General features: G+C 36.1%; 1 non-coding gene across 1 annotated transcript; it reads left to right on the forward strand.

Annotated features, from left to right (window-relative positions):
- The first annotated feature begins 1,420 nt into the window (after window positions 1-1,420).
- Window positions 1,421-1,526, forward strand: LOC124897450. Its single transcript, XR_007054169.1, has one exon. It is a non-coding gene; the product is annotated as a small nucleolar RNA R71 (small nucleolar RNA).
- Window positions 1,527-18,806: the final 17,280 nt, after the last annotated feature.

Here is an 18,806-nt window from a genome sequence, read left to right on the forward strand (position 1 = left end):
GTAAAAAATTGAATAGGAGTGTGAGGAAATTAGGGAGGAAATTAGTGTTTCAAATGGATAAGGTGTCCGTGTTTCAATGACCACAATCACGACAATATGGATGACTGTGATTACGCCCGGAGACTGCAATCACGGTAACTGAGAGCATTTATGCTCCCCTATTTTTCCCCTGTTCAAGTCATGTATTAATTTTCATAGATTTTTTTACCTCTGTTTAGTTTTCAAAGAAATTTTTTGCACTCTTCCCCCTTTTCAGTCTTATCCAATGCACTTCTTAGTGCCATAATTGTAAGAGTTATTTATATGTAGAAAATAACAATGATGCTACAAACATATAAAAAAAGGGATATGAGCCACTTTCGTGGCATTTATCGGTTGTCTCCCACATAGCGCCTTAGTTATAATCATGGCATGATGGCTTTCTTTATCAATTCTCAAGGGGGTCCACAAAATTCCTCCTATTAACCTCTTCGACATTAATAAGTTTTGTGGCAACTTCGTCCGTCTTATTCTTATCCTCTTCTTTCTTTACTATGAGGTAATTCCTTTTTTGTCTGAATTTTAGGCATTTTTCCATTCAAGTCCTATTTTAAGTGTTCTTCCATTATCTTCTCACTCCTAGTAACTATTTTTGAGACTTGAGCGGTGTGATTGGGATTGGCAACTTTGTTACTAAGGAGATCGCCTCTAGGTTTCCGATTTAAACATATGTAGATTTTCCCAATTTGGGTATCCAATTTCTTGATAGAGGCTGAGTGAGATACCACGGTTAAAGAGAGTTGAGAGAAGTCACCTTTTAATTTATAGACCATTTTGTCTGTTCCTTCAGCTATATTCCATATTCTTTCAAGGATATCCTCTGTTTTAAAATTTTTAGAGGCAATGGAGCTTGACTCTTTTATGTAATCCCGATCATGGTGAGGTGTAAAGTGGAAATACTTATGTTCCCAATCTCTCCAAAGTCGACCACCATCCCAATTCATGTAATCTTAATTTCCACCTTGTCTTCGATAAGCCGAGTGAGAACCCTCTAAATAGTTTGCCAAATATCGGATCTCTTCATCCAATTTGCTAGATTTCTCATATTCATCATAGGCTACTGATGCTACGGTTTTGTGCGTGCACCCATAATATACTGATTTACGAGCTCAAGTTGGGTAAAAATCTTTGCCAAGTCTCTTCTTAGTCCTCATCCCACTTTCATTGTTCCTTACTAATCATGGGAGTGGAGGGAGAGCTATTGGAGACTCTGATTTCTTAGGCATGCTATTCCCTATTGTGTTTAGTAACCACTCTCAATAATTTCATAGCAACGTAGAAGTGCAAGCTCAAGAGAGAACCTTGTGCTGCATTGTTGACCACAGTTTGGTTCAAAGGATCTAATGTTCAATACAATACTTGGAGGAGTAGATTCCTTGGAATCTCATTATTTGGTTATTTGACTAACTTTCTATTGAATCTCTCCCATACTTCATGGAGCGGCTCCCCACTCCTTTGAATAAAGTTTATGATTTCATTTCTAAGGTGACATATTTTGAAGAGAGGGTGGTATTGATCAATAAGCACCTTTGAGCGCTCGTTACATTAAGCAATTAAACCTGTAAAAAGTGAATGGAGCCACAACACAACCTAGCCCGTTAGTGAGAATAGGAAAAGATAAAGCTAGAAGGATTTCTTAGTGATGTGTGTTATATTAAATGGTGCACACACCTCTTAAAAATTCTTTAAGTGAATGTATGGGTCCTTGTAAGCATCACCCCCATATAGCCCCTTCATTTGCAATAAGTGTAGCATGACGCAAGTCACATGAAAGATTCTATTCCTATGAGTTGGTGGGACACGGATTGCACCCACTTGACCTATATTATTTAGTTGGCACTCTCTATCAAGGGGAATCTCAAATGGCTCCACATGATTAGTGTCTTCACTCATAGTTTCGTTCATGCAATAATCATCTAAAAATTAAAAAAAATAATAGTGAACTACCCATCCCATATATACCCAAGTAAAAAGTACACTGCATAAGAAAAATTTGTATTTCACTCTGCGGCAATGACGCCATTTTGATAATGCTCAACTAACTCCCATTCTTGAGGGTTGAGGCGGTCATTGTCAATAACCCAACTCAAGTTGGGGTTGAATCCACAAGAAGCGAATTAGAAATTTGAAGTCCTATGGGTGCTCCAATGCCTAAAAGGTTACCAAAAATTCTAACAAACATAACATGAAAAATAAAATGAGGTGATTTGGTTGCAATAATTTTTAATTAACAATGCACGTATTTGACACTTTTTGATCTAACATCAAGATTTGAGGAAATCTTGGGATTATGTCTACCTAAAGGTAAAGTGTGTGGGTAGATGATGGTTTAACATAAAGCTTAGTTGTGAAATAAAGCATAGGATAGGTTGAAAGTCATTTTGGTTAATATTTCAATAAAACCATAAATATTTCACCTACAGGCTCTTTCGAGCAACTAACAAGTGCACAATTTGTAATCACCCAAAATCTCATCAAGCATCCCTATTTCTAGGATGATGCTCTTGACATAATTTACACTCCAAATACACTTTTTATAAGATTGCAAAAGATAGTAAACCATAGGCTCAATTGTCCACTGTTTTCTTATTTTTCTATGACCCTCTTTCAAGGATGTTATGGTTACCTCAAGTTTACCTTCATCCCTCTTTCAATGATGATGAAGGGTTTCTAGAGTTTGGGGTTTTAACCCATCAAATCCATTTGGAGATTTAGGTTTTTCACCTACAAATTCCAACTCATAAATTCATGCAATGGTGGAATGCATACTCAACAACTAGCAATCATGCAAACACAACAACACCCACACACAATTATATTTTAGTTAAACATAATCCTAAGACTAATATACTTAGCTACACATGAAGAAAGTAAATAAAGATATACCATAAGGATTATCCAAAGCATTGATTCTTCACAAAATACTAAGAATTTAAGCCTCCATAATTAGTTACACACTTGGCCAATTTGGTTTTTTGTTTTTAATTTAAAAATATCTATGAGGTAAGAAATCCCCAAAGAAAGAAGGGTTTTTTCCTCTATATGGTTTGGGATTCATCTATGAAATTTTACAAAACTACCCTTGTTCATATTTCCACTAAACTATGATTATACAGGTTTGACTATGATTGCAGCTACGTGATAGAGGTTATGCTCAATGATTGCATTATGCTGAATATATTAAATGATCTTGATTGCAACCTGAGGACTACGGTCACAGTTACTAAGGCTGAACTACTTTAGGACTCCATCTGCACTCCATTTCCTTTTATTTAATCCCTTTTGAAGCTTTAATCAACATCATTTCACCTTCTCAACTAGATACCTGCAAAATATGGATATTAGTGTATTTTAATTGTGCTAATGTCTTTTTTTATAATACAAAAAATAGTAGTGTGCATAAATGTTTGGTGCAAATAAGTGGTAAGATCACCACTCGTGACCTCTTGATGTGGCTATCCTTCTATCAACCCCTGTAGGATATTCTTTACAGGTGGATTAGGTGTACTGATCTTGTGTGGCATTTTCGTTAGGCATGGGACTAAGGTAGATCTGATTATCCTTGATATGGAAGATTTCGAGGTCATTTTAGATATTGGTAGGTTTGCTACTTACCATGCTATCCTAGATTGTTGTTCTAAGAATATAACTTTAGCTCCATCGGCTATGCCAGGGATAGCTTAGAAGGCTGTGCTTTATTTATTTCCAAAGGCTGTTATATCTTTTCTTTAGGTATGTCGCTTAGTTGGAAGGGCATATTTGTCTTATTTGGCTCATTTATGTGATAGTAGTTCTCTCCACCTCCTTCTCTGAATTCTGTTATATTGTTTATGAGTTCCTGGATAATTTCCCTATGGATTTTTCTAGTAGGGCTCTGAATCGTGATATTGACTTTGCCATTGATGTTTAGTTAGTTATGAAGCCCATTTCTATTTCTCCTTCTAAGATGGAACAATTGAGTAAAAGGTATTCAAGGATCAGTTGCAAGAGTTATTGGACAATGGATATTTCCAACCTAGTGTATCACCTTAGGGTACGCCTATCTTGTTTTTGAAGAAAAAAGATGTGTCTATGCGTATATGTATTGATTATCTATAATTAAGCAAGGTGATAATTAAGAATAAGTGTCCTCTTCTTTGTATTGATGATTTGTTTGATCAACTTTAGGGTGCTTTAGTGTTTTTGAAGATTGATTTAAGGTTCGGGTATCACTAGTTGAGTATTAGAACTTTGAATATTCCAAAGACAACTTTTCCAACTTGGTACGATCATTATGAGTTCTCGGTCATTTCCTTCAAGTCGACCATTTCCTTAATCAAATTTATGGAATTGATGAAATAGGTTTTTGACCGTATCTCAACTCTATTATAAATGTATTTATAGATTATATCTTGGTTTCTTCTAAGAGTGAGGCCGATCATAAGGAGCATTAGTGGATTGTTCTTCAAAGATTGAGGGATAAGAAGTTGTATGCTAAGTTATTTAAGTGAGAGTTTTAGATGAAGTCGATTTCTTTTCTTAGTCAAGTGGTGACCATGGATGGTATTATGGTCGATCCAACGAAGATTGTAGTAGTTTGTGATTCGGCTAAGCCTACTTCTCCTACCGAGATTTAAAATTTTATTGATTTAGTAGGCTACTATTGGCATTTTATTTATGGTTATCTTTATTTATTTTAGCTCTATTGACCAAGTTGACTTAGAAGAAGATTTCCCTTTAGTGCTCTAATGTTTGAGAGGCGAGCTTTCAAAAGCTCAAGGGTTTGTTGACTTCAACTCCTATCTTGACTTGCCCAAGGAGGGTGTGGGCTTAACCATTTTTTGTGATTCTTCTGATGTTGGGTTAGGTATTATGTAGATACAAAAAGGTAAGGTGATTTTTTGTGCTTCTTGTCAGTTGAAGCCCTATAAAAAGAATTACCCTACCTATGAGTTTGAGTTGTGTGCAGTTGTTTTTCCCTTGATGTTATAGAGGCACTACTTGTATGGAGTTCATTGCGAGATTTACTTGAATCATTGTAGCCTTCAGTAATTTTTCACCCTAGAGATCTTAATATGAGGAAGTTCCATTGACTTGAGTTTGTTAAGGATTATAACTTGACTATTCTCTGTCATCCAAGAAAGGCTAATATGGTTGTGGATGCCTTGAGATGGAAGTCAACTAGCATGGGTAGCTTGACAAATCTTTTGACCTAGAAGAGGCCTTTGGCCTTAAAGATTCAGTCTTTGGCTAACTAGATAGTTAGACACATTACTCTGTTTTGGAATTTGTGGAGGCTAGGTATTCCTTGATGGTGTAGATTCAGGCCCATTAGTGTCATCATATTTGGTTGAGAGTGAATCAGGATAAGGTGTTGAATGGTGGGGACGAGGAAGCCTCACTTGATTCAAATAGTGTCTTAAAGATTGGTGGCCGAGTTTGTATTCTAAGAGTGGGTGATTAGATTAGGTTTATTTTTGAGTGACTAAGATGTTTCATAATTTGAGGTAACATTAATAGTGGGGTGATATGAGGAAGGATGTAGCATACTTTGTAGCGCTATGCCTATGTAGCCAGTAACTGAAGGTTGAGCATATGAGACCTGGTTCTTTACTTCAGAGGCTACCCATTCCTGAGTTAAAATTGGAATAAATCACTATAGACTTTGTTACTGGGTTGCCTAGTTCTTCTTATGGTTCTATTTGTGTTTGAGTCATAGTGAATCAATTGACCAAATATTGTCATTTCATTCTAATTTCAATCTCCTTTAGTGCTTAGAGGTTGGCCCATATGTATATTTATAAGGTAGTTCATCTTAAGTGTGTGCCAATATCTATCATCTCATATTAAGATTCAATATTCACATCTCACTTTTGGAAGTCTTTTTAGGAGGAGTTGGGGTACCAGAGTTGATATTAGCATGACATTTCATCCCTAGGCCATCGGTTAGCCATAGTAGACTATTGAAATTTTAAAGGACATACCCTACACTTATGTTATGGGTTTTGGAGGTCAATGGGGGAAACATCTAGCTTCGTTGAATTTTGTATACAATAATAGCTACCATTCCAGTATTAAGATGGTTGGTTTTGAGGATTTGTATGGCAGGCATTGTTGCTCCCCAGTTGGTCTGGTTGAGGTTTATAAGATTAGACCTAGAGATACAGATTTTTATCCTGAGTTTTTGGATAGAGTTCGGGTCATTCAAGATAGACTTTGAGCAGCTCAGAGTAGACAGAAGTGAAATATAGATTGTACATTTTGGTGATAAAGTATTATTTTTTTTATTTTGGAATTTGAGGTAGATTTGGCTTAACTTTTGGCATATTGGGTTCGGTAGTTAATAATAATGTAAAGGCATGGTTTGGGTATGGGGTTGTATCATGGAACATTTTTTAGGTGATTATGTACCCGTGTGAGAGCCTATATATATATATATATAATATTTTGTGGTTTTGAGACCTTGTTTGCTAAGTCTTTTAGTGTGGTGTCTAATATGATATTATTGACCCGGTGTTGGTATATGTATGTTTTATTGCACTTCTTTTAGTGGGAAAAGCCTAGATTTTGGGATTTTTATAGTATCAATGACCTTTTCCTTGCATGTTTCACTTGATAGTTTTTGGATTGTATTAGATCAAGGATGGTTGGTTGACTTAAGGGGATTTTTTACTCATTTGGTCGGTTTATTGGTTGGATATTGGAAATTCTTATTTTTTTTGCTTGTGATCATTACATCCCAATATCATATACATTCAGGAAATATTGGTACCATTGTGGAAATATTTGAAATACTAGCTTTTTCTAACAAAAAATGTGACATCTTTAAAACCTCTCTACCAAGGTATGTACTAGTGAGGAGTTTTGGATATTGGTGTTGGATATTTTTTGTATATTGGTTGACGAACCACGATGGGTCCTACCTTGAGCATAGAGATTGGTAGGTGTATGTAGAGTTTGTGTGACGGTCATTTGCATCATCATAACCTTCATTGCATTCCATATATTGTGCTTATTTTTAATTGTATTTCTTTTATTGACTTAATATTTGTCCAATTGTTCTATTCTCCTTTACTAGTATTTGCTATATGTGTATATTTGTTTTTCTTTTCCCTACATGTGTTTGCGCTGCGTGTATATAGTAGAGCTGTTAGTGTAGATAATAAGGGCAACCATTTGGGTCATTTTTTTATTTTAGGCATGCCCATAGTTTGTGTTTATATGCTTTATATTATACTTTACTCAATCAGCCTATGATATCGACAAAGTACAAGTAGATCGTACTCGTCCCTACTATGCCCTTTCAGTGCAAATCAAAGAACGAGCGTGCTGCACGGGTAGCTGACTCAGGTGATATTTGAAGTATATTCAAGCTATTGGATGTCCTATGCTTCAAGAGTTGGCCTAGTAAAGTCCCCACATATTTTGTTGTCTTATTTAGTATTTCGACATAGATTTTGATCCTTTTTGGATTATTATTTTATCTTTGACATTTGAGATGTATTAAGTAGCTCTTACACTATGACACAAAGTTTATGATTTAGATTGGTACCTTGATTATACTTATGCTATTGTCATATTTGTATGGTTCTGCTTTCTTGTAGAAGCCTTGACTTAGGTTTTGATGTTCATTTCTCATTTCATATCCATTTCGGTGATAGGCTTACTTGTCAAAGATTTTTGTGACAAGTGCCATCATGAATCTTAGTTTTGGGTCATGACTAATTGGTATCAGAGCAACCAAGCTCATTGACCTCAATAGTGTAAGAACGGGGTGTCTAATATAGAGTCATTGAATGATATCCAGACATCCTTATCTATTTTTGAGAAGCTGTAAGATGTTTTTAAGAAGATTTTCTCATTTTGTTCCTCATCGTGCAGTTCTTTCATACCTTGTGATCTAAATAGTGTTTCACCCTTTTTCAGGCCAATTTCTGAGTATGGCATTCTGAGATCAAGAGTTTAGACTTCATGTGTGTTACCTCCTTAAGTGGGGTCTCATATAGCTAGATTCACTATGCTTATTCTTATTGAGAGTGTATTCAATACATATGCAGACCAAAAAAAGTTTCAGAGATTCACTCATTTAGGTCCTCCTAGGTTTAGTGCTGCTATAGGTGAGGATGCCTATGTGTTATTCATAGATTATCGTGATAAGTATTGATTTTCTTGAGTATCATGGTGTTTCGTATTTTGCTTATTTGTTAACATATACAGCTAGAGATTGGTGGAGGTCACTAATTGGATGCCGACCTCTTGGTTTGCCAGAGTTGACTTGGGATCAATTTATAAAGGCCTTTTTGGATAGGTTTGTGCCTTTTAGTTTGAGGGATCAGATGAAAGATATGTTTGATTGCTTGTAGCAAGGATCCATGACTATTGCGGAGTATGAGGCATGTTACTATGCCTTGTCCAGATATAATTTTATTCCAGTATTACCACCTAGTTTGAGATGATTTAGAAGTTTTTGAAGGGGTTAGATATTTCTGTTCACCTTGCTCTAAATCAGATGTTAGTGTATGCTGCATCATTTTAAAGTATTATGGATCATGCTAAGATTGTTGTATCTATTCTTTGAGCATCTCAATAAAGCCCCAAGAAGATGCAATGTCAAAACGAGTTTATAGATCACCCTTCTCGAGAGAGATTGTAGAGGCTTCTATGGGTATTATGGTAGACCAATGCTGGTAGCCTTGCAGAGTTCAGGTTGTGGGACTTCTATTTTAGCAACTTCGGGTGGTTTTCCTAGTTCAACCGTACGTCCTTCCATTAAGCTGTGTTGCATGATTTGCTATATGTGTGATGAGATTAGCTATTTGGACAAGGACTGTCCCTTCTTTGTTTTAAGAGCTACTTTATTATCAGATATGAGAGTTAGCAGTTGAACTAGAGGTACGAGATGTAAAGGTAGTGGTTCCCTTGGTGGTGGTCATGGGGCTACTCTGTCAAGTGATGGACATGACCAATGCTATGATATACCTACTAGGCCCGAGGTAGAGGACTTTGATGTCCTCACGAAAGGTATCACCCTTATTTGTTTTAGATTTGCATTGGTGTTATTTAATTTGAGATCAACTTTATCCTATGTGTCTACATATTTTGCTTTTGGCTTTGATTCTGCTTATGAGCCTCTAGATGCTCATATTCGTGTATCTACGCCCGTAGGATATCCTTTAGAGGTGGATTAGGTGTACCAATCTTGTTTGGATATGGTCAGGCATAAGACTTGGGTAGATCTATTGTCCTTAATATGGTAGATTTTAATGTCATCTTAGGTATTGATTGGTTAGCTCCTTACCATGTTGTCCTAGATTTTTATGCTTAGACCGTGAATGTAGCTCCCCCAGGTGTGCCAATGATAGCTTTGAAGGGTGTGTTTTATTTGGGTCCGAAGAGATTTATATCTTTTTTTAGGCTTGTTGCTTGGTTGATATGGGGTGTTTATCTTTTTTGGCTAATATTCATGATAGTAGTGTTGCTTCACCTTTTTCTTTGGATTCTATTCGTATTGTCTATTAGTTCATGGATATTTTCCCTATGGATTAGTTTGGTATGCATCCGGATTGTGCTTTTTACTTTTCCATTGATGTTGAGTCACCAAGCCCATTTGTAATCATCGTTATAGGATGGACTCTACCGAGTTAAAGGAATTGAAGGATCAGTTGCAAGATTCATAGGATAAGGGATTTATCTGACATGATGTATATCACTTTGCGGTGCGCCTATCTTATTTGTGAAGAAAAAGAATGGGTCTATGCATATGTGTATTGATTATCCACAGTTGAATATGGTGATGGTTAACAATTAGTATACTCTTCCTTGTATTGATGATTTATTTGATCTGCCTCAGGGTACTTCGATGTTTTTGAAGATTGATTTGAGGTTAGGGTATCACTAGTTGAGGATTATAGCTTTGAATATTCTTGATCTGCCTCAGGGTACTTCGATGTTTTTGAAGATTGATTTGAGGTTAGGGTATCACTAGTTGAGGATTATAGCTTCGAATATTCTGAAGGTATCTTTTCAGGCTCAGTATGGTCATTATGAGTTCTTGGTCAAGTCCTTTGAGTTAACCAATGCCCCAACCATATTCATGGACTTAATGAATTGGGTTTTTCAATCATATATCTACTATTTTATCATTGTATTTATATATGATATCTTGGTTTCTTCCAAAAGTGAGGCTGATCATCAGGAGCATTTGCGAATTGTGCTTTCGAGATTGAGGGATAAGAAGTTGTATGATAAGTTCTCCAAGTATGAGTTTTGGTTAGAGTCTATTTTTTTCGCAGGTCATGTGGTGACAAAGGATAGTACTATGGTCAATCCATCCAAGATTACAATGGTTCGTGATTGGTCTAGCTCTACTTATCCTACTGAGATTAGAAGTTTTGTTGGTTTATAGGACTACTATAGGTATTTATTTGAGGGTTTTTCATCTATTATAGCTATATTGGCCAAGTTGACTAAGAAGATGAATTCCCTTAAATGATCTGATGCTTGTGAGGCGAGCTTTCAAAAGATTGAGGATTTTTTATTTTAGCTCCTATCTTGACGCTGTCGATGAGAGCGTGGATTTTACCAGCTTTTGTGATGTTTCTGGTGTTGGGTTAGGAGCTATGTTGATGAAGAAGGGTAAGGTGATTGCTTATGCTTCTCGTCAGTTGAATCCCCATGAAAGGAATTACCCTACCCATGATTTTGAGTTGTGCATGGTTTTTTTTCTCTTTAAAGTTGCAGAGTCACTACTTGTATAGAGTCCGTTGTGATATTTTCTTAAATCGTCATAACCTTCAATACTTCTTCATCTAGTAAGCTCATAATATGAGGTAGTGCAATTGGCTTAGGTTGTTTAAGGAATGTAACTGATTGTTCTTTATCATCCATGCAAGGTTAAAGTGGTTGCCGAAGGCTTGAGATGGAAGTCGACTAGCATAGGTAGCTTGGCATATCTTTTTACCCAAGAGAGGCCTTTATCCTTAGAGATTAAGTCTTTGGCCAACCAGATGGCTAGCTTGATATTTTGACAAAGACTAACCAGATGGCTAGCTTGATATTTTGACATCTGGGTTTGTTTTGGCATTCATAGATACTAGTTTTTCCTTGATGGAGTAGATTTGGGCTCATCAGTTTGATGATTTAGGTTGAGAGTGATTTGGGATAAGGTGTTGGTTGGTAAGGTGTCACGACCCTTACTAGGGCCTGGCCATGACAGATATCTCAAATCTTCCGTGTACTGAAGAAGACCCTCTTTTCCTAGTCAAATGGAACAAAATATAGCTTGCAGCGGATGAATTCCGAAAATATAACAAGATACAATAAGCAACAACAAGAATGTGCTAAAAATCCATAATACAAACTATTAATCCACAAAGCCTTTATACTAGCCAAAATTAATCTAAGTCGGTACATGCCCCCTAGATAGCAAAAAAGGGTAACAAAAGAAATAGTCTATGACACAAAATAGACCATGAAGTAACAAGCCATCTGGAAGAAGGAGGGTTACCACTTTAAGATGACTTATGACTAATCTAACAACCACCTATCATTGTGCAAGAAAAATGGTTGTTTCTCCGTTCCCCGCATCACGGGGGAATACAAAGTCCGGAGATAGTTAGTGGGTGAGCGCTTGCATGTAACTCAAGGAAAAGGGAATAATATAGTTCCATGATCAATAGTTTGAATCATTCAATACCAAAACACACAGTCGTATCCATATCTATATATAAATATATGTTACATCCCGGGATAGAGAACAAGTCTTAACATGAACTTTAAAACATTAGCCTGGGTTGTGTTGTGTAACTATTATAATAGAACCCAAGTGCTATATGGGCCTCATCTCTCACCCCTTGTCAAGATCCAGTGCGTGTAGCTGCACAAATTTGAAAAAAATCATAACATATATGCACAGAGGACTCGAACCTCCCAGCCATATATTAAGGGTGAGATGAACACCCAATCAAAAGCCAGGGTCGGTTTAACACTCAGACATTTAGACTACTATGTAGGAAAACGTAGTTCCCAGTATTAGTCCTCTTGTGACCTCCACTTTCAAGGAGATCTTCACAACCCCCTTTAAGCCCAAGTAAAATATTTAACACATAAACCATTTATATAATCACAGAGTGATTCATTAAGGCAATATCAAGTGGTATCGTCATACCGACTATAGTATGAAACGACATGTCAATTCGCCAAATCCAACTACTTGCCAATGGGACTCTAAGAAATTAAATAATAGGACTCCAAAGTTACAAGTAGGAACCAATCCCTTTAGCCAAGTAGCACTCTAACCCTCCTCAACCAATAGGAATCCAAATCCCAAGTAGGAACCAAATCATTTAGCCAAGTGGGACTCTAACCCATTGGTCAGTAAGACTCTAAAGTTTTTATTCAAAACCATTTCATGATTACTAAGATCTTTCAAAAGCCAACTTATCTACTTATGCAAGGTATTATTTCAAAATAGTATGCAAAGCTAAATGATAATTCGTATTCCAAAACCAATCATGAAAGTGGGTTGAGGTTCTCATCAATTTTAATATCAAAATTCAATTATTTTGGGGTATCCACAATCCCCATTCCATCATCATTCCCATGAACCCCAATGGGTTTACAAATCATCAATTCAAATCATAATTATTTCATAAAATACATGGGAAAACATTTAAACAATCATTATGCCAAACCTCAACCCATCATTCGAAATCCAAATCCAAAATCATGTGAATATCAAAGCAATACATGCCATAATTTATAATACAAGTTCTGGGAGAGAGATACATGCCTTAAACACTAAGAAATTTAGAGAAGAAATCACCCTTGAGCCCTAAAATATCAAACTCTTGAAACCCTAGCTTTTTCTTTGAATGAGGAATTTGAGAGAAGATAAGAGAGAAACTGTTTGTGTAATGAGAAGTTTTGGGATCCCTTAGGGTTTTTTTTTGTCGGGGATCCATATTGGGGAAGATGGAAATGTCCTAATTGCCCATTAAATAAAAGTTGAAAAATGACACCAGTCATCACAGGTCACCTTACGACTCGTGAGAACTCCTTACAAGTGGTCAACGCAACTCATTGTCTAGACTGTAACTTAGGGCTTCCCTAACGGTGATCCTACGACTCGCACCATATGATTCATATAGAGTCTAGATGACTTATTTAGTCTATATGACTCATTAAGTCTAGTTGTACTCAGAATAGACATCTTGGGCAACCTCACTTGTCACCTTACGATTGGGGTCCTACGACCCATAGTGACATTTTACGACTCATAAGGTATGTCGTAGGTTGGGTAGTATACTTAACTCAAAAATTTCCATGGGCCCAAATTTCTAGGGTGTTACATTTCCCCCCTCCCCCTTAGGATCATTCGTCCTCAAATGATGAGTCATGGGATCAATTAGAATGATTTAATAGAGAAATGCAACCACAATTACCTTTAACAAAAAAAGGAAACAAAGATGTATAGGGATACACATAATTTAAGCACGATTATACAAAGTAAGAAATAAGAATGGATAATTGGACTTTATGTCCTCTTCATCTTCCAAAGTAGCTTCTTAGACCTTATTGTTCCTCAATAGAACCATCACCAAAGCCACATCCTATGTCTTCAAACGAAGAACTTGCCTATAAAAAATCTCAATCGGAACTTCTTGATAAGGCAAGGAATTTGAAACACCAATACTCTCCAAAGGAAAAACAAAGAAAGGATCACCCACTCACTTATTCAAGATAAAAATATCAAACACTAGATTGATAGAACCCAAACTCGAAGGAAACTCCAACTCATAAGCCAAATTTCCCACTCTCCTCAAGATTAAGTATGAGCTAACATATTAGGGGCTAGTTATCCCCTTCTTTCCAAACCTCATCACCCCTTTCATGGGATACAGTTTCAAGAACACCCAATCACCATCATCAAAAATTCCATTCGCCTCATATCTTCATAGGACTTTTGGCAACTTTGGGCGATCTTAACCCCCAAGAATGTAGTCTCACTAACTTCGAACCACCCAATGGGAGAATGACACCTCCTACCATACAAAGCCTCAAATGGGGCCATCTGAATACTAGAATGGTAACTGTTATTATACGCAAACTCTATGAGAGGTATATAATTAACCCAACTACCATCAAAATCAATCACATAGGCCCTTAGCATATCTTCCAAAGTTTGAATATCCCTCTCCTCCAGTCTATCCGTCTGAGGGTGTAAAGAGATGTTAAGTTTAACCTTAGTCCCCAACACTTTCTGAAAAAAATGCAAAAAGAGGGGTAAGAACTGCATACCCCAATCAAATATAATAAAAACAGGTGCACCATGCAACTTTATGATCTACTGAATGAAAAGCTTAATATAATTCTCCGTAGAATAATTTGTCCTTACTATCAATAGTGAGTGGACTTAGTCATTCAATCAACGATAACCTAAATCATGCCAAACTTACTATAATACCACAAAACACCAGTAATGAAATTCATCTTAATGACTTCCAACTTCCACATAGGTAACTTAATCTCTTGAGATAACCCACCAGGCCTCAAGTACTCCACCTTCACTTGCTAGAAAACCATACACTTGGCCACAAAATTGGCCACATCCATCATTATGTTATTCCACCAATATATCTCTTTCAAATCATGGTACATCTTTATTAAACCAGGATGAATCATATACCTCGACTCAGAGCCTCAACCAATATCCTCTCTCGCAACCCATCAATATCGGGAATACATAATCTACTTTGGTACCTTAAGATACCATCACCACCAATCTCAAAATCCATTACCTTTTGGTAACCTACATTATCCTTTATCTATATTAAGATAAGATATAAAACCTATATTTATTTCACCCCACCACCTCATTAATAATCACACCTCCATCATTAGAGTCAAAAAGATGAACTCCAAGATTAGCCAAATGGTGACTATTCTTTACCAAACCTCGCTTGTCCTTATCCACATGAGATAATCCTCCTATAGATAACCTGCTAAGAGTATCAGCAACAACTTTAGCTTAACCAAGGTGATAATGGAGACTCATGTCGTAATCTTTGAGTAACTCATGTTATCTTCTTTACCTGAGATTCAACTCATTTTGGGTCAACACATAATGTAAGCTCTTATGGTCTGAATGTATGTCAATATGAACTCCATACAATTAATAAAGTTAAATCTTCAAAGCAAAAACCACGACCAGCAACTCCAAATCATGAATCAAGTATTTCTTCTCATGCGTCTTAAGTTTTTTAGAAGCATATGCTACCACAATTCATGCTGCATCAGAACACAATCCAATCCTACACGAGATGTATCACAATAAACAACAAAACCATCAATACCCTCGAGTGGGGACAAAATCAAAGCTGAAGTTAACTTATTCTTCAACTTCTTGAAACTAGCCTCACAATCATCAGACCACATGAACATTACCTTCTTTTGATTTAACTTAGTCAATGGGGCAGGAATCAAAGAGAAACTCTCCACAAACCTCCTATAATACCTATCTAAACTTAAGAAGCTCTGAATATTGTTTGGGGTCATGGGTCTAGGACACTTCATAACGACCTTAACTTTCATTGGATCCACCATGATCCCCTCAGTACAAACAACATGACCCAACAAAGTAACAACATTCAACTAGAACTCACACTTTGATTATATAGCATACAAAAACTAATCCTTAAGAGTCTACAACACTATAAGGAGGTAATTGTCATGATCTTCCTTACACTTGGAGTATACCAAAATGTATAAATAAATATAATAATGAACAAGTCCAGAAATTGATGGAATACCCGATTCAATACAACCATAAATACTGCCAGTGCATTACACATTCCAAAAGAAATATCTAAGAACTCATTGTGTCCATACCGGGTACGAAAAGCAGTCTTAGGGATATCCACCTCCCTAATCTTCAATTAATTATAACTTGACAATAGATCAATCTTAGAAGAGTACTTCGAACCCTAAAACTTGTCAAACAGTTCATTAATCCTTGGAAGAGGATACTTATTATTCACATTAACCTTATTCAACTAGCGATAATTTGTAACACTGTGAAATCTAGTTCCCGGGATGCCACACGGTGCTCCAATCTAAAATAGTCCTGAGCTAACCCTGGATGCTTTCTACTAAGTCTTGATTTCAACATAAGAAATATGAATATGAAAACATAACAATTTTAGAAATCTTATCTAAAGAATAAAAATCTCACAAATCCTAGTAAGACAATACTAATAATCTAAATACTAAATTAAATGTCTAACACTGAATCTAGTAGTCCGACAAGCCTCTACTATCTGAATCTAGAGAGTAATTGGGATAGGACCCAGATGACTCAAACTGTCTAAAATGAATAAAGAAATATCTACTAATAAACTAAAAGTATGAATAACTAAGTCCCCAAACTATGAGGACTCACCAGATGCAAGTATGTAGAAGAGATGCTCAGGAATCACTCACGCTACTGAGCCTAAGAACCTGAACCAATATTATGAGACAATGTAGCACATAAACTTGTACTTTGAGGATTTACTAAGTTTATGGGGGTGCATTCAATAAGTTAACAATATCATCACAATTTATAAAATCATGCATGCTAAATGTAAATGACTCACATAGGCTTGAGTAATCTAAATTATGAAAATCATAATCATAGTTGATAAGACATATAACATAAATTTTGTGAGCCATTATACTTAGTCCTAAAGTCTGTAAAATAGCTTATCTTAGGGCTTAAAATCTTAAGACCATAAATTCCAAAACCATATGATTTTATCTTAAATCTTCAAATCAATAGACTGTTTAAGAGTGGTGGACATCTGTTTGGAGGTTTTCCTAAGCGACATACACCATGCGAGATTCCATGGAGTCCCCCGTTTGGCGCCCGTTAGGTAGGGTTGTTTTACCCTTGCCATGGGAATAGAACTTCTAGATTTAGTGATCACAATCTGAGTCATCCATGTAAAAGTGGGAATAATCTAAATCCTATGTTGGCACATAGTTTGGGGTAATAAACTATAGTAACCTACCCATCTTGGTGCTAAATACTACTCCCATTCTTAGGCTCAAAATCTTAAGAAATCCACTTCAAAATAGCACATGATTAAATATTAAGTTATATGAACAAAGTGGATTTTTTTATCTTAGCTTAGGACCAAAAGGTCAAATCATTATCAATAATCTGAGAATAATCTTATCTGAGGGTGCTTATAGCACAAATAATCTTGATATAGAAATCTTAATTCGGGCATAACAACCCATGCAACAATATCATATTAAAACATCTAAATATTCATACTTGCTAGTGTAAATTGATAACATAAACACTTATAATTCATCATAAAATCTAGAAATTACTGCACAATGCATAGAAATATGAATAAAGTCATGTAATTTCAACTTTTAAATCAATGGAAATCTCATAAGTTTGTAAACAATAATAATGGGTGCAAACCCTAACTTGAATTTCCTAGAAAATCATATAAAATTCAGTAAAAGTTGAACTTAAAACAAGTTTCTCGCACAGGATGAAAGGAGTATCCTTGTTCATAACCCCACATACCTTAAATTGATGATCTTTGATGAGAAACTTGAATGTTGGATTCCTATTGATGCTTTAAGGATGAATTCTTTGAGTTCTTAAATTGGGGATTCTCAATCTAGTATTATCTTGGAGAATTGACGGAGGAAATTTTGGGTTCCTGGGAGAGAAAGTATGAGCTTTAGGGTTTTGTTTAAGAGAAAAAGATGAATAAAGCATAAAGTGCTCTCAAATATGATTAATCTATTGTTTTTGGACAGATTGGGGGTTGGGGATTTACCAAAATAACCCCCTTTAAACTTTTACACGAAACTGGAAAACGTACATTTTTCCAATTTGGGTGGCCACCATGAACATTTTTCCAATTCGGGTGGCCACCATGACGTGCCACTATCGCAGTGGCTCACTAGAAATCGATGAATGGAAACTAGGCAAACTCCATCACGTGGAGACATCGCAGTGCCCCTTTGGAATACCATTTTGGCACATGGCGCGATGCGCTATTATCACGGTAGACCTCTATAAATTAACAAATAGGAAATTGATCCTTTCTGCAATGTGCTAATATCGTGGAGGGCCACTATAATGGGAAAATTGGGAATTTACACTAATCTGTGATGCGCTAAGGGTCCAAACGACGGTGTTTTGCGATTGGAACTTAAAATAACCATAACGTTTGACCCAGTTATAGGATTTAGGTAAATTTGATATCGATGAAAAGCTAATTCAATTTTCTACGCAATGGAAAGTACAAATCTAAGGAATTCCACACCAAATAAATTGTATTTTTTTGAAGATATCCCTTAACACTCTTGGGATGAATTTAACTTTAGTAAAATCATGCGGTATTATAATATCTCCCCTTGAAAAGATTCATCCTCGATTGTGGCTAGTTAAGATGAAATTTTTGAGGAATATGAGAATATAAGGTAGCATGCCCTACTGAAAAAAACTGTGAGTCAGAATCTATATCATTCTAAGATTTTGAGTAATTCAGTGAGTGCATGAACCTACATGAAGACAAATATATAGCTGAATATATGATTAGAGAAGAACTGTATCACTGAAGAGTATTACCTTCGGCTAAATCTAGGTTTGCGAAAGAAAACGTAAAGGTACTTGGCTCACATATCTGCTTCTGCTTCCCAAGTGGCTCCTTCAATCGACTAATTCTACCGAAAAACTTTAACTAAGGGAACTTCTTTGTTCCTTAGTCTACGGATCTGAT

This window comes from Capsicum annuum, chromosome 3, assembly GCF_002878395.1.
Source record: "Capsicum annuum cultivar UCD-10X-F1 chromosome 3, UCD10Xv1.1, whole genome shotgun sequence".
NCBI lineage: Eukaryota > Viridiplantae > Streptophyta > Magnoliopsida > Solanales > Solanaceae > Capsicum > Capsicum annuum.